The sequence below is a fragment of the Dromaius novaehollandiae genome, chromosome 1 (assembly GCF_036370855.1).
Source record: "Dromaius novaehollandiae isolate bDroNov1 chromosome 1, bDroNov1.hap1, whole genome shotgun sequence".
Lineage (NCBI taxonomy): Eukaryota > Metazoa > Chordata > Aves > Casuariiformes > Dromaiidae > Dromaius > Dromaius novaehollandiae.
The window spans coordinates 59308159-59324811 of NC_088098.1; the positions used below are offsets into that span (position 1 = coordinate 59308159).

Genomic DNA, 16653 nt, shown 5'->3' on the forward strand with positions numbered 1-16653 from the left:
AAACAGTTCCTGAACACTTCTGCTGCTGCAGATACATTTCTGTGTTTTCAGTCATTAGTTGATGTATATGGGACTGGCAGGGGATGCACACGTGAACTTGGGGTAGAATGCAAAGCTTGATCTTTTGGTTATAAAGAAACATCATGTACTATTAGTCTGCTCATTCAAGGACTTAGCTGCAAGACCTCTGGAGATCCTGGAGAATACCAAGAGAGATTTTAAGTATTATCCAGCATCCCACTGCCTATCCTCAAGGCTGCTGACCCTGTCATAATCTTGACCCAAATGCCTTGGTCTGCAGTATGCCAGGACTCACAGTAGCCGGTATCCTGAGCACTGAGTTGTCCAAACTGCCACAACAATGCAGGAAGAGCCTCGCACTTCCCTACGGCCTTGCCACCTCCCTCCTCATGCAGGTCATAACACAATCTGCTTGGGAAGAGATGTTAAAGCTGTGATCAGAGATTACTTCCTTTCTTCTAACAGAAGCGTGAAGAAAGCCATGGGGGTGACGCCCTTTCACACCACCGCTGAGGGAACTCAGCTCACACATGGGGAAAGACATTGTAATTCCTTCCTGTGGATAAGAATGGGAAGAAGAGTAAGGAAGTAAGAATAAGGATGAAGGAAAGAACAATCACAGCTGGAGCACAGGCTAGTCAAGGCTGGGAAGAAGGATGTTTCTAAACCCTCCTGTCCTTAGGGAATATTTAGGAGTAAATTGAGACTAGAATTAGAGCATTCTCCATGCGAAAAGAGCCTTGAGTTCCACTTCCTCTTCAATATCTGTTTATATAAAAATATCATTAGATAAAGATGCATGAGCAATATTTTGTAGCAGTACCTGAAACCTTCACCTCCCTACTCTAGCTGAGTGCCCTAACTACTAGGCTACAGAAACATGCTTTTTCCCTACCATGAATGCCTAAGGACTGCATGCAAAGCAGAACAGCTTCAACAGAAAAGGCTAAAAATACATCTTCTCCAATAAATACATATGGGAGCGAAGAGATATGTGCCTTGAAACCACTTCCAGCAAAGAGCACAAAAACCTCTCTTGCACACCGGGCAGGTTCCCTTGGCACTAAGGACTGTATAAAAGGGGAGCAGTGCTGCCACCTCCTCTTGCGACTCGAAGGAGCACGTTTGCTGCTGCTGTTTTCTTCAGAGCTTGAACCACCAGGCAATTACAGAGCATAGCTGTAATATCAAGATCCATTTCAGACATCTCACTCATAGATGTCCTGGGCTGGGACATGAAATGGGTCTTGATCTTGCTGAGCAGTTTGGCATATAAATGCCCCGGCCCTGCTCAGAAGCAGAGTTGTAGGTGCCTGAGACACCTCTGTTTTGAAATCGCAAGCGCCAAGAGACTCAAGGCACTTCCAAGCATTAGGTATGGTGAAGTGAGAGTTTTAAGGATCTAAATTTTCAATTTAAGCTCCTCAAATGGGAGTTAAATGCTTAAGACTTTCTGATTACTACTAGAACCAGGCTGGCCAGACTAAGGGAAGACCTACCAGTTGCTTAGTTTAAAAGTATTGCTTGTATGCAAAGTTTTTCTTCAGAGTAGATATAAAAAAAACAGTGTTTTTCATGTATTTCAAATTTTATTGACAATCTCAGTTTGAACTCTTTCACTCAAACATAATATAGAACTAAAATTATAAACAGGCCAGTCTAGCTTAAAATCTCAAAGCAGTGAGAAACACTAAAAGAAAAGACCTGAATAAGCAGTAAATTATGCCTGAAAGCTGAGGCTCTTTTCAAAGGCTTTCTGCCTTTCTTCTAAATTCCCCTACAGCACCTAAAAGCTATTGTCCAACTTCACTTTTCCAGTAAGACAACATCCAGATATACAAAATACACTTCAAAGTGTCATTTAACTGATTTGAAACAGAATGCTTGGCATCAGTTCATCAGACCAAAAAGCTCCAATACAGGTGCAATAAATCCAAAACCAAGTATTTTACCTTTCTTCCCCCCAAGGCCAAAATGAAAATTTGAAAGTAAACGCAAGTAAAGTGAATAAAGACCAGCTTGTGAAGACTCTTCAAATTTTTCAAAAATATAAATGTGTTCAAAATGCGATTAAACCAAACTAATGGAAGGAAAGGGCTATTAAAAATTACAAATGTGGATATAACCTCCAGCTCAGGAAGTCCAAAAGCCACTGACAGTCAGAAGTTAGGAAGCTATATTAATGGCAATATTACTCCGCACTTGCTAAGTCCTTTTTCTGAGCATCTGCTCCTGGTACCTGTTAGAGACAGGGCACTGCCTGGCCAAATATGACCATTTTTATGTTAGTTTTCTCTGGAAAATTTGTTCAGAGAGAAAACTTCAAGTCAGCTGTAATGGCAACATAACAAGCTGTCAACAAATCACATTTACACTATCCTGTTAACTGAAGAATTTGAATTCCCATCCTGCTACTTTACAATTGTTTCTAATTATATTATGTGCATATTTAGACATCAGGGAAAACACAAAATTTGTGTTTTAAGATCTCCACATCTACCTGGGAAAACACTAGAGCATTTCCACAATACCAATAGCTGCCTTAGTTCCTCATTTATTTGTCCCTCAAGAAGAGCTGAGCTATAAACCTTTGTGGTAGTTGCATAGCACACTTTGGAGTTTTTATCTTTCAAGATTTCACATTTGTGATTTTTCATTTGCTTCAGTCAAGTAAAAACAAAACAAAGCAAAAGACTCCTAATTTATCAAAGCATGTCAAAATATGCTTATATGAAAGAGCATTTGTTCATTTGACTCTCACACAAATTAATTTGAATGCATTTTATTTAAGTTTTTTACGTTAGAGAATTGTTGGTCATACAATAATTTCAAAAATAATGAAGTCCTTTTGCATAAAGGTAATATTGCGGGACTTCTGACATTATCATGAGTTCCCTGAAGCTCACAAAATTAGGAAGAAAGCCTCACTTCAAAAAAAGCTGTAACCAGACTGTTCCTAATATCATTCTTTTTGATTCCTTCAAGGAGAGCAGTTAAAATACTCCTCTGAGTACCAGCAAGTACCTTGCTCGAAATAACAGTATCAGCTACTTCTGCTTTCTCAAACCTACTAGGCTTGTAATAGCAAGCAGGGCAAACTGTGAAGCATAAAGCACATCACCATATCTTGTAATTCTAAGAGTTCTAGGACAAGAGAAAATTAAAAAAAAAAAACAGATCAGAGACCACACCTAAAAGCTCTCGTTCTTGCAAAATGGGCCTCCTTCAGGTGACTCGGAGGGCCCGTTTCACCACCGCATTACTTCAGTTTTACAGCAGTCTTTCCATGACATGAACCTGCAGGGGTGCGTCACAGTCTGAATTCACATCTCTTTACACTGCCTCAACTGCCATTCACTCCCCAGAAGATCCACAGCTAGTATTTCAGGCTTAGATAGCAGGCTTAGAAGTAAGACAAGCTCGAAGCTTCACAAACATACAGTAAGACAGAACAGTGTTTGGAATTTTGATCCTCTTTTATCAGGTGCCTAGAGGAGGAACATTCGCCAGCTGTAAGAATGAAACACCCACAAATTGGCATTGCATACTAACCCCAGAATAGCTAGGCGCGTGTATAAAGGCAACAGGTTACCTGGCCAGAGGTTGCCATAGTCCTGCCTGCAGAGAGGGACACAGTTCTTCCCAGGCAAAGGAGCAAAGAGGCCTCCCTCTCTCTAGGAGACCATGCATCACAGATGTCTCAAGGCTACTCACATATTCAGTGCACGCATGACACTCAACTCTATGCACCTAACTTTTTTTTTTGCATGTTACCAGTATCCGCACAAGCACAGATTTACCAAGGAAGGTGAAGGAAGGAGAAAACAAGGGGTTTTGGCTCCCAACCACCAGTGTTGGCCAGCGCAGGACATACTGCCACATCACAAGCAGCAGTTTTGCATCTGCCCAGCTGTTTCTCCAGCATTTAAGATCAGGGCTGAATCTCCCCAGCATCCAACATCCTGATAAATAAAAAGGATCGCAATACTCAAAACAATCCCCTGCAGCATGTCTAAACCCTGGTGAAACTTTTCCTTAGGATACATCTTAACCCTGAGACCAGCTTAAGTTCTCACAGACAAAATTGACACAGTATATAATATAAAATAGATGTAAAATAAAATAATATAAAATACAATATAAACATAAAAACTACCATGAGAGCCAAGGTAACAGCTGAAAGGAGTGAGGAAATGAGAGTTGCCCCCCCGACCACTGAGAAGAGAAGAACCTGGGCTACCCAGCAGACCTGGGCATCTAGAGAATTCCTAACTGGAAACAGTCAAACACAAATTAGGCAGAGGTGGTTATCTCTAGAAACTCATATCACACATTAAACAAAATAAAACCAAAGCTGGTTGGAGAAACTTAAATAAAGCTGGCCACTTGACAGAAACTGGAAACATTGCAAAATCAATTTCTGTTTTTCAGGCTTTTGGGAAGAAAAATGAAGGAAAGTTCCAACAAAACATTTTGTTACAGATGTTTCTGGAACAAAACAACTTGGCATTTTGAAACAAATTTGATTTTACAATAAAAGCAAAATATTCCAATCAACCTTTTAAATTAATTTTTATTTCTGCTTTTGACTCTTCAAAATCATCCACATCATGAAACTTCTATCTTCCAAACATTTCTAAAAACAAAACAACTCCCTCACACACACTTTTGTATTTACTGTTGTTCTTTCTAAGTGTACACTTTTTAAACGAATCTCAGAAAACATTAAGGGCCATGTAAGATATAGTCTCTCTAATTCTTGAGGCTGGCAGTATAGCATGCCATATATTCCCACTACAGTTAAATAAGATTATATTAGGAGGAAACTAGGAGAGCAAAATAAAGTACTAAAAAGCTTGAAGATGTTAGACTGAGAGTGGCCTTTATATCATTAAGCATACGCAAAAATGGTTCCAACTCTTTAGCTATGTTATCATATACTATTTTTCCCATGCATTATCTATTTGATTTTGCAAATGTAACATTAAAAAAAATTACAGTAACATCCTACAAGGTTTTTTTTTCATACTACTTTTAAAAAAATCTTTCATGAGAATTGGATCTACCACAAACTCAGGATTCTACAGTCTCTAGTAGGATAGTTAACATAACTACTTGTAGAAGTTAGTGATCTGTAGAGCACTGTCACCGGAGAGCAATGCTTTGCCAGTGAGCTTCCATGGTCTTCAATAGTTTTTACTGAGTCTGTGTTTACTGAGATTCTTCAGAGGCTTATAAACTTAAGCAGTTTGGTCAGATTTTCAAAGTGTTTTTTATATCCAGTCCTTACACCAGAGGGATCAAAGTCAAAGAAAAGGACATTTGGTTTATTTTTTTTCCACAATGGATAAACAACCCTATCTTTTCCTTATGCTTCTCATAAATAGCTAGACCATTTTGACTGAAAAATTCTACATGGAAAATATTAATGGAAGCAGTGCAAGTTTGATAAACTACTGAAAACTAAATATTGTAATGGAACACATTGGGCAACTGTAATCACACATATCACTATTACCTCTGCCAGAATACAGCTCCTTTGGAACTGACGAAATACCGGTATAGTCGTGTTTACATAAACACGATTGAAGGCCAATGACTGGTTAAACTGGGATGTACCTGAGCTATTTTTAAATTATTCAGAATTATTTTAGGAAAGCAGCATAAAAAGTGCAAGAGTGCAGTTTTAGCTTCATCTAAATGCGCATACTGAAAATGGAAAAGGAAGTGGTGAAAATGTCCTTTGCAATTGCCTTGAAAAGAAGAAAAAGAATGTCTTGTGTATCTTAAACTTTAAATTAATCTAGTAGAGCAGAACAGTGCAAGCTGGTTCTTGTTTTTACAACTTATTCCCCCAGATCTTTCCTGCAAGGCCAAGTATGAAAGGAAAAGAAGGAGAACGGGACATTATTTCAGTACAGAACACAGTTTTTTTTTTAGTGTCAATTGCTTAGCAGCAGAGAGGTTAGACTGGCAGGAGTAAAAAATTTACATTGATCAACAATTTTTTTTTTTTTTTTTTTTTTTTTCTTCTCCAGGATAGCTGTTTCCTGATCCGTGTATACATTTATTGCTGTGTTTGTGCCCTGGTGCCTAAATGAAGCCCATGAAAATGTGCAGCGGCCACGACTGCTCAGAGCTGGGAGCACTTGTCAAACTGGAGAGCAGGGAACGAGCCCACCTGTGCGAACGAGCCCAGAAAGTAACAAGAAGGTGCTGAGAAGTTCGAAGCAAGATTTCTCTTGCAGGTGCTCTGCCCTGCACCTGCAAAACACACAGCGGCTCTTCCAGCCCCCTGCAGCATCAGACCACCCAACTATTAGCTATCAACTATTTATAACAAATGATGCCAAGATATGCGGTTGCTACATAAACAAAGACAAATTCTCACTAGAGACTAAAATGAGACCTGCCGACTCATTTTTCACTTATGATCCGTAAGATTTATAGCTGCAACTTAGTGGTAAGGAGCGGGCAGCCTCTAAATGCCCTTTCTCATGGAGCTTTTACTCTTGCAGAATGAACATTCCATAGGGTGTGACCATAAACAAAAATCAGAGCACGGCATAAACTTTTTACCCACATGAAAGCTCTCAGACATGAGGTAATTTTTTGCAAAGATCAAACAAAAACATTCCAGTCTACCGTCCGATAACTGCTGAGAAAACAGCTGCAGCAATTGAAGATGCCACTTACCCTATCCGCTGTTTGTTGCTCCCCCTATACCACAGATTACCACCATTGCAATGGTGGAATGACCTCGTGAGCGCTCATCATCTGCTTCAGTGCAAAGTCAGCCTGCACGACTTGGGAAAAGTCTGCATCGGTACGCGAACTCGAATGGACGAGCCGCTGTACTGAACCAGGCAAGGGCTGCCCACACGATCCGTGCCCCAGGCCTCGCTCAGGGAGTGGGAACTCCAGCTACCACGTTGTTAACAAGAGGTTGGTAGCAATAATATTATCTTAAATCACTGCTGCAAAATTCAGAAGAGGACACTAGCCCACAACCCCCTGACCAAGGCTTTCTTTGCCCCACATCTAATTGTGCAGCAACAAGTCTACTGAGAAGCGCCGAGTTAACCAGATCAAGTTAAATAGGAAATGAGCAGAATCTTTGCCCAAAACTTCATCAAAACCAGTTTTCACTGCTTAACACATTCTTATGAGCTTTAATGAGGACAGTGTTAAGTATATACACAGCTTTATACCATCCTAAATAAACAACGATTTGGAAGCAGAGGCACTGGAATCCCTCGGGAACACAAAGAATTCATTTGTTACTTTTATTCCAAACAGGAGAGCTTGTCTCAGCACCGTCAGCCCAGGTTTGCGGTTTCCAGCGTTCCAATAGCTTTAAAATAGGTGTGGAGTATGGTACCTTAAATACCTACATGCTTACCTGCCCTCAAAAAAAGTACAGAAAAGCCACATACTTGACTTCAGTTTCAGATCGGTGCCATGCTCTAGGCACCTGGGTTTTGTTCTGGACTTTTTTTTAGTTTGAATTATATCAATGCATCAAATTCTTCCCAATGTAATCTGCACTTTGTACAACTATACTCAGGATAGCAGTGGCTCATGATATTCAGCATATATACCCAGTGTCATGGCAACGTACAACGTCATCCTACAGGCAGTCCTAGTCTTAGCTGGTTTGGCTCTACTGGGGATGACCTGAGCATTGTGCTAGATAAGAACATCATCCTGATATCTTTAAACAGGGAAAAAAAAAAAAAAAAAAAAAAAAACCCTATGTTTAAATTAAAATATAAATGTAAGGGCAGGTAAATGGATTAAGCTATCTGAAGGAGTGGCTAAAGAGAGGCTTACAACTTTAGTTCCACTAATCTTGATATGGAATGTTATGCTTTTTAAAGCCACTTCTACTTAAAATCAAAAGTAAAAGCTTCCAAGGTTTAATATAATAATGCTCACTTATACCACATTAAGTCTCACTGAACAAGGATGAGCTTCACGTGCTCACACATGGAAGGTCCCAAACGTACTTGTATCACATTAGAAACAAAAAAGTTGTCCATGAAAAGAAGTCATTTGTGTACCTAACAGCTAATAGACACAGGGGGAAACAGATTTATGGCCAACACAGCCATTAGGAAAAATGATGCCCGGATGCAACCCATGGCTCTGGGAGTCACCACAGCAGCACTGGTTACTAGACAGGCCCGAGGGAAGACAGACTTTGTCCATCTTGCTATTACACCACTCTCCAACCTCTGCTACTGGCCACCTTGGCGAAGTGGATACCCAGATCTTTGGTATGATATAGGACAACCATTCCCACTCTCATTTTACCAGGTCACAGCTGCTCCGATGCTCAGTGCTGACCTTCTAGGCTTCCAGGAAGGTACAAATTAATCAGTTCTCCGTGCTATGAAATGTCGCTGGCCAAGACCATAACGGGTTACTCTTTCACCAGAGGCTTCAAAGGGATTTTTTGTTCACAAGCAGGCAAGCTACCTCCAAAAGTGGATCAAGACACGAAAACAAAACAAAGCCCTAGGTCTCAACGCTGATTGTTCAAATATGTAAAAAGGCCAACCTAAATGTTGAGGTCTGAGCCTGTATCAGTTCTGGAACAAGTGACAAACTACTCTTCTCCTAACAAAACGAGGCTGGGAAAGGCAGGAACCAGGGGACATGACACTCTGCTATATGGCAGGAATAAGGAAAAAGATGAAAACTGTAAACAAAGCCAATCTGCTACTGAAAATAAGAGTTTCATAGGTCAGAAATAAGAGATTATGTAAAACCGCTGCTATTAGAAGGAACAGGCTTCAGAAAAAAAGAAAAAAAAAAAACAACCCTCAGCATATTGCTGAATATGTAGAATAAGTTCAACTTCCTTTTGAAAAGCAACAGATCAACAGAAATCAAAGGTCAGGACCAGCAAGACTAGCACAAACTGAATCCCCACTCCACATGTATCACAACTACTCATAGAACAGCCAGCTGAGGACAGGATTAGATAAGGAAGCAATACTGAATTTAAACAGGAAAAAAATATTTATCAGTCTTAAAATTTCACATATACTATCCACCAATAAAATGGATTCTTTAAATAAGGATCAGAGCCCTGGGAATAGATAGTTCCTTCCTGTCTATAAGCGTTGTCTGTCTTCAGAGTTGAAGTATAAGAAAAGATGCAACAAAAACAGTAAATAAATAGCCAATAAAAGTTTGATGAAAGATTGGCTCCAAAGATTGCTTTTGGCCTGGATAGAAAGATATGCTTTCATCCTGTTTTGACTATGCTCATACGTTTACCTAACATAATTGGATGTAGTTAATATTGCAGGAGCCTTCAAGCAGCGCACATTTCCCTCATTAGTGGGTTTAAAGCCTTAATGATATCTCCTGTGCTGCAGAAAAGCCCAATGTAGGCTTTAAAAGTGATTGGCAAGTTTCAACAAGATTTTTCTGGGGGAGGAGAAGGGAAAACCTAATAAAACTGTTCTTGTTTTCTTCAGTCATTTAAAAAAATTTGCAGAACGACAGGAAAAAAAAGGCAGGGATAAATAAGCAGATAAAGATGATTTCAAAAGTTGATCCCACAGTAACTCCAAGAAATCTAAGAAAGAAATAGTGAGTGGGTAGAAAGAGTGACTCTACCCTCACACATATCTGCGACACGTCAAGACACATACATACTCAGTCCTACACCCAAACTCCTCCTGACATAAACGAGCACACAGGCACAGAGTATTGCCAAATCAGCATCTTCCTACACCTGCAGCAAAATCACCTTTTTGTAGTTTCATCATGCAGCTTTTTTTTCTTGCCTTTTTTTTCTTCTTTAAATCTCAATAGACTTGGCAGGGAAGCCTTGCATCTAAGGAATAGCATGTCACAATACACCATTAACCAAGTACATGCAAAGGGTTTGGGGTTTTGTTGTTTGTTTTGTTTTGTTTCTGTTATTGACTAATTTTGACCATTTTCCAGGAACAGAAATTTCACAGCCTAGTTTAGTTTGAAAAGAAGCATAATTATGTACAGCTGTATTCAGTATTTCTTAACTGCCTTGAACAATCAGTGAAAGGGAGATTTGCACACATTATCAGTCACTGTCATTAGCGCTGTAAAGTACGTAATCCATCTGGTGTTCTGATGTCTACCTAGGAGCAGGTATTGAACCACCGATGGCTGCAGTATAATACCATAAAGAACAAACATTAAAGACAAACAAAATAACACTGCAACTCGAGTCATTTCTCGATGCCATATTGCCCTTGTGTTTGTGGTTCTGCAAACCATTTCTTATATTTACAGGCATGGAGAGTGGAGAATTAAAAATGTAATTTTCCTCACCACTCTGCTTTGCAGCCTTCCAGGAAGAGGTATCTGGATACCATGGTGATGGCAGCAGCCCATTAATAAAACAAAGAAAGACTTAGGGATAGATTCGAATACTTAGATCCATGCTGAAAAATAACTCACATCACACACATCCTATAAACGGTAAGGTGACTCTGCATCTCAATGTCAGGCACGGTCTCAACCTACTGACTCATCATGTCATCTTACGGAAATAAGAGAAAAGAGGAAAGTTGCTTTTGAGCTTCCCAGTCTCCTTACAGTCGATCACAGTGATTTTTGTATTGTGGAGGTTGATGTCCCGTAACACGTGAAAACAGGGAGCCCGTGCCCTTTGTAATTCTGGAGAAGAGCTACGATACACAAAAGTGAGAAGTCTTTATTGTTCCGGCCCATCTGTATACAGCCCATCTGCTTCCACTGTCACTGCTCGTCCATCATACAGAAGGAACTAGCTCTTTTTATTTGCTATGTTACCCGGAGATGTGACAAATACTGTTTTTCTCTTCCTTAATTAGAAATTCATACATCTCAGGTAAGCAAAATCATGTGGTCTACCTGGACAATAATATATCAAGCCCGTTCAAACAGCATCGTCCCAAGACACGTGGCTTCCTCCAAGCCCTGTGACACCGTGGCCACTGCAGTGGGGGAACACTGACCCATCCAAGGTGGGCTCCCTCCCACCACGACACAGCTGAGCAGTCGATGTGGCAGCCCCGCGAGCACACAGTCACAGGCAAGGGGGCAACCTGATAACAAACCTTCCTAAAACAACAAGCCACCCAAGTAATCCCTCAAGGAAAAAACATCAGTGAGAGGTGCTCCTCTTTAATAGGAGGTCTTTCCAAGTCACTCAACTAGACCATCCTTTTATGTTGTAAAAACTAACTGGATTTAAATACAGTCAGCATTTTTCATTGCTTCTGTGGCACTCAGAACCATACCTATCAGTATCTTCTTAAACCTTCAGGAATTTGTCTTTATCAAATACTTAAATGTGTGACAAGAGACACTGTTAGGCCACTTCACCAAGTAAAGCATAGAAAGACGAAGGCTCCATATTAAGGAAATGTCTCTATTCTGGACAGACTATTAATAAACATACCAAGGTAAACATACACAGATGACCCAATGAATTAAATAAGAGATAAAAACATGCTCAGAAGAAAGCAAACGCTAACATCTTTTTGTGAGTAGTAATCAGCATACACAAGTCAGATGTCCAAGGTACGTACAAATGAGCTTTCCTACATTGCAGGGCTGAGATTTCCCCTTCTGAATCAGACTTACAAAAGAAAAATGATGGAAACACAAGAGAAGATAATCTGCAAAATACAAACGAGTCATTTGAACTTGTTAAAATTTAAAAATAGTAAAGTTAATATTAACAAATATTTCAAAATAGAAAATTACTTCAAGTGAAAAAAACCATAAGCTTTTCAATAAAACATTTCCTCCTTCAATTCTGAAGCTTCTTTTTCTTTTCTTTTAAACTATATGAATTAACAGATACATCAAAACCCAACCCTTTGCCATCAGTTCTGAAGTATGAATATTCTCTAACAATAATGTTCGGGTGGAAATTCCCAACACCCTCTTCAACATTCGTTAAGGTCACAAAGCACTTCCTAGATGATTTGCCCTTGTGAGCACAGGAACTCCGTAGTAAAGCCAAGAACTGAGCTCAGAACACCTAAATCCCAACCTAGAGCCCTAATCACAAAACCAGACTTCATCTCACTGGGATTCAGATGATCAGGTAGTCCCAAGAACAGAGTCTACTAATATGTTAAGTCTTTCTTGAAGGCTAACTGAAGCCAAAGTGTGATTAATTTTACAGTCAATAACAGTGATCATTTGACAACATTAGTTTTGTGCTATTAGCTGCAGCAGATGGGGAATAAGGGGCAATTTGTTGTGCATGCATAAAAAGGCATACACAGCCTGAAAGAAATGACCCTCTCAATATTTATTATATTAATTTTTTTAAAGTGTCTATTGCAAACATATGTACTACTACTTTAAAACATTTAAACAAAACTGGATTTAATCACTCAGAAAAATTAACCGTCAAGCTCTGAAAGCAAGATGAGGAAAGAAAAAAAGAAACACAGAATTACAAGGTATTTTAAAAGGTGGAGGAGAGGGCAAAATGGTTACATTTACATTGACACAGCTACGAAGGTATTCTACTACCTGTAGAAGATAGCCACCAAGGCACTCTGGGGAAAGCAGCCTCTCCTGCATGGTCCAGGGAGATCTTGTCAAATCAAGGATAAGGGCCCTTGCTCAGCTCCCTGGCAGCACCTGGCACTGGGAAATCTCTCAGACCTCCAGGCTCACATGACTGTACAACAGCACCCAGAAACATGGAGTCAAACAAATTAATATCAAACAGCTACTTACAGCCAGGCACATTCTCCGCTAGCATAATTCCCTTTAAATAAAGATGCCATACCAGCCAAGATTTCAAACCAACTATGATCGAGCAGCTGTAGAAAACTGCTAGGCAAAAAAGTAAATCTTAATAAATTCACTGCTTGGACACCTTTTCACTTATCCTCGTAAGGCGCAGAATGATTTTTGGAAGCACTGAATATTCTCAGCTCAATGAGACTGAGCCTTGTTGTACATGTGGTAGGATCGACACTTGCTTGAGTTTGTCCTACAAAGAGAGGGACGGAAAACATCGCAGTTCAGAAGGACAGAGGACCGCGCATTCAAGGCACTGCCTGCCAGCAGGTGCAACCGCTTTGCTGCGCCCTGAAGGGACACATCACCGTCACTGTGGCATGTATAAAATACACGTTTTGCAAAATTCCCAGAAGATGAGGTGCAGTGGTTGCCTGCATTATTTTTTTTCTCTTGCTTAAATTCTTTGAATCATTTTCCAAATATTGACTTATCCGCCATCATATTGTGAGTCATGACAGCTCCAAACCATGCCCCCATGTGCAGGTGAACCTCTAACAAAGCACATCAGTCATCTGTTTACAAACTGAGTTTCTGGCATTTTGCAACAACAGTTTGGACATAAACTAAGAATTTCACATGAGATGATGATGATGACATTGCCACAACAGGAAATAATCCTATGACATTTAACTTGAAAAGAAACATTTCTAAACTAAACAAGCAAGGCTACGAGGTCAAGACAGTGTGTATATGTGTTTTTGGCAACAGCAAACAACATTTTGTTCCTTAACTATTTTTAAATGACATGTCTCCAAATGAATATTTTATTGTTTTTATTTTTCAAAACAAAAACCATGTTTGTGAGAGAGGGACTGAAGAAACAGCCAGGGCTTGGATATGGGTTTGGATATACAGTTGAATTTTTGGGTTCACTGAATTACGGCACATCAGCTTGGCAGCTGTACGCCGGCAATGTGCCTACTCTAAAAACTGAGGCAGAATGTGTCAAGTAAAATTCTGCACAAGATTTTTGCAAAAGGCCCAGAGCATGGGCACGGGCCTGTCGCTGAGGTGTTTTCAGGCAGTCGCGCATCTCGGCCCCGCTCTGGAGAGGTGTCATCAGTATCAGTCATCGCAGGGGCATCTGAAGTTAACGCAACTACTCTGATTTATGTTGGCTGTGAATCTGACCCAAAATTTGGATGTAGCTTTTAAGAGTGCACTGTACGCACACGCTTTTCACGCTGCTACTCTATCCTCAAACCAGAAATCAGAAAGAGCGGCTGATGCAGTGGTACGTAAGCTATCCTGGACCATAGCTGAACCAGATGCTGAAAATAGCCCCCTTCCAATCTGGCATGATTGGTGACAGAAATGATTCGCTTAATGCTACAGGTAGGCCTGAAGCTTTACAGATATAACAAAATAAAGATGAGGCCACCAGCACAGTGTAACAGGCTAATTACACATACAAAAAGAATAATCACATCCCACAGGAATGAATGAGGAGAGGGAAGGGGGAAGAACAAACAAAAGCAAAAAGGAAAGAGAGCTGTCCCAACTCCTTTTCCTTCCAGGGCACACGAAGAATTTGTAGTGCCATGTTACACCAACTTCTTTGCTACTATTTTGTTATTTTTACTTCTTCATTATTATTTGTTGTTATGCCAGTATGCATTACTTTTTTCCATTATAACAGCAAAAATCTGGATGAGAAAATAGTGGTATTATCTTACAGCTGTTGGAATAGGTACAGATTTGTATATTTGAGAACATCACCTTCCTCCGGTTAGCTGGGATGCAGAGTTCAGGATCTGGTCTGAACCAACTATTCATTTCCACTAGTGTTAGCTGCATTAATCCCAGCAAGATGCTGACTCCTGCAGTCAGACAAACCTTGACTAGCCAGTATTTACCTTTGCCTTAGGGCTCACTGATCCGCTTTCTTGGCAAATAGCTTGGCCTGCAGCTTCTGAAACGATTTGTCATTTAAATGACAGACCAACTGGGTAACTGCCATATCTCCCTTCAAATTGTTACATTGGAACATCCTGCTTCTATAGTTTTAAACGTACACTTTAACAATTCCCAAGCACCAATTCAAAAATAAATTTTCAATGCAGAAATTAAAAACAATCTGAAAACACATTATGTGTCATTATCTTGCCTGGCAGAATACAACAAACGTCATAAACCTGTCTCACGCAACACGGCAGTGCAACTAAAAAGGTTAAGGAACAGTGTAAGTGCTCTTAAAAGAAAACTTCTATTCAAGAGAGAATTTTCTGTGGATGTGAGAAGAAGGTATCATTTACTGCAGCAGAGCCCTGCCTAGAGCTCTGGCTGAGGTTTCCATGGCTAACCTAAATTAAAATCAATTCCATATTTTTTTTGGCAGAAGGTCTATAAACTAATTTTCATCTTTTCTTCTTAGACTATAATTAAAAACATAAGGAGAAGACTTAATATGCCTCAAGTATGAAGGTACCTTACACTAGACATTTTTGTTTTTAAATGGTTGCAACGCTCACCTTAATCAAGTAAAAATTAAGTGGAAAAATAGGAGGTCATTATTGCCTTCCTATGATTATATGGATAATGCTAAAAAATACCCCATGCTCACAGAGAAATAACACCCTGTGTGCTAGACTTCGTTGCTTGTTAAAAAAATGAAGTGAACCTTAATGCAGATTTGATCTGCAGTCACCATACACTTGTCATAAGAATTACTAATCAGTAACTCAAAAACAATAGAAGGTGGCAAGAGAACCTAAAATGTTCTTTACAGCAATATTCAAAAGATATTCATAATGATGTGAAATGTATAATATCAAAGAAAAACATAAATGCATAAAATGAACAATAGCTTGGTTTCTGTTCACATGCAAAATCTAGCTTGTCCATAGAATGAGTGAGCAGATAGGCTCGATGTGGGGAAAGTGTGCAAGTGGACTAGGTCTCTCTGGATGTGGAGACAGAGCACAAGACGCTGCCTTTTCCATAGCTGTCATTCAAGTGTAGACACCCCCATTCAGCATGGACAGGGCCAATTAATCCAGCACCTGGTGCTATTGCCTTGCCTTGGCCCACTGAGCTTAGCCAACCATCTGAGAGTGATGGGAGCTCCTCTCCAAACACGAGAAATCCCTATGGTGCTCAAATAGTCAATCAAAAAAAAAAAAAAAAAAAAAATCAGGTCAAGCTACTTAAAACTACTGCCAGTATCAGTACAACCATAATAAGGTCCCTTCAAGGCCAAAAGAATGCCATGCCAGCTTCCTCTAGCAGAAAAAGGAGAAACATGAGTTTTTCATTATTTCAAGAGTGATAGCAAACCCTCCCTATTCCTCTAGAAGGAAATCAGGCAAAGTTGTCCTCTTGGACTCCATGAGAACTGCTCCAGATCAGGAATCCCCAAATGCAATAGCCCAGCACAAGGGGAGAAGCGGTTTCCAATCACAGTAACATAACCGGACACTGTGTCTTCATACAGTTCGGATTCAGCCCCCAAGACCATGGATAACATGGCTCTTTACCTCTCGCCTTCACTCAACTATGTGGTCTCTTGCTTAGGTATTAACTAAGCAAACTCTTCCAAGAGTCCTCTCATCAGATTAAAACCACTCTGACTCCTACAGACCTCTTGAATACTTTCAGCAAGTAGCCAGCAAGCGCACAATCATGGATTAAGGTCATTCTTCTTACAGGTACTCAAATCATGTTATAGACAGCTTTAATAAAAGCTCCGAGTTCACTGAATCATCTTATCAGCTCTTGTCCATCAAGTACATTCACTGTTTACAACACTTCTTAAGTGCAATTTCCCATTGTCTCTTACTCTTACACACACACGTATATGTATGTATATATAAACAA

At 39.9% G+C, this 16653-nt stretch overlaps 1 protein-coding gene across 2 annotated transcripts in view; it reads right to left on the bottom strand.

Moving 5' to 3' along the window:
- The window catches only part of TBXAS1 (thromboxane A synthase 1), a 244347-nt gene that overhangs the window by 109638 nt on the left and 118056 nt on the right, over nucleotides 1-16653 (bottom strand). The window lies entirely within an intron of this gene.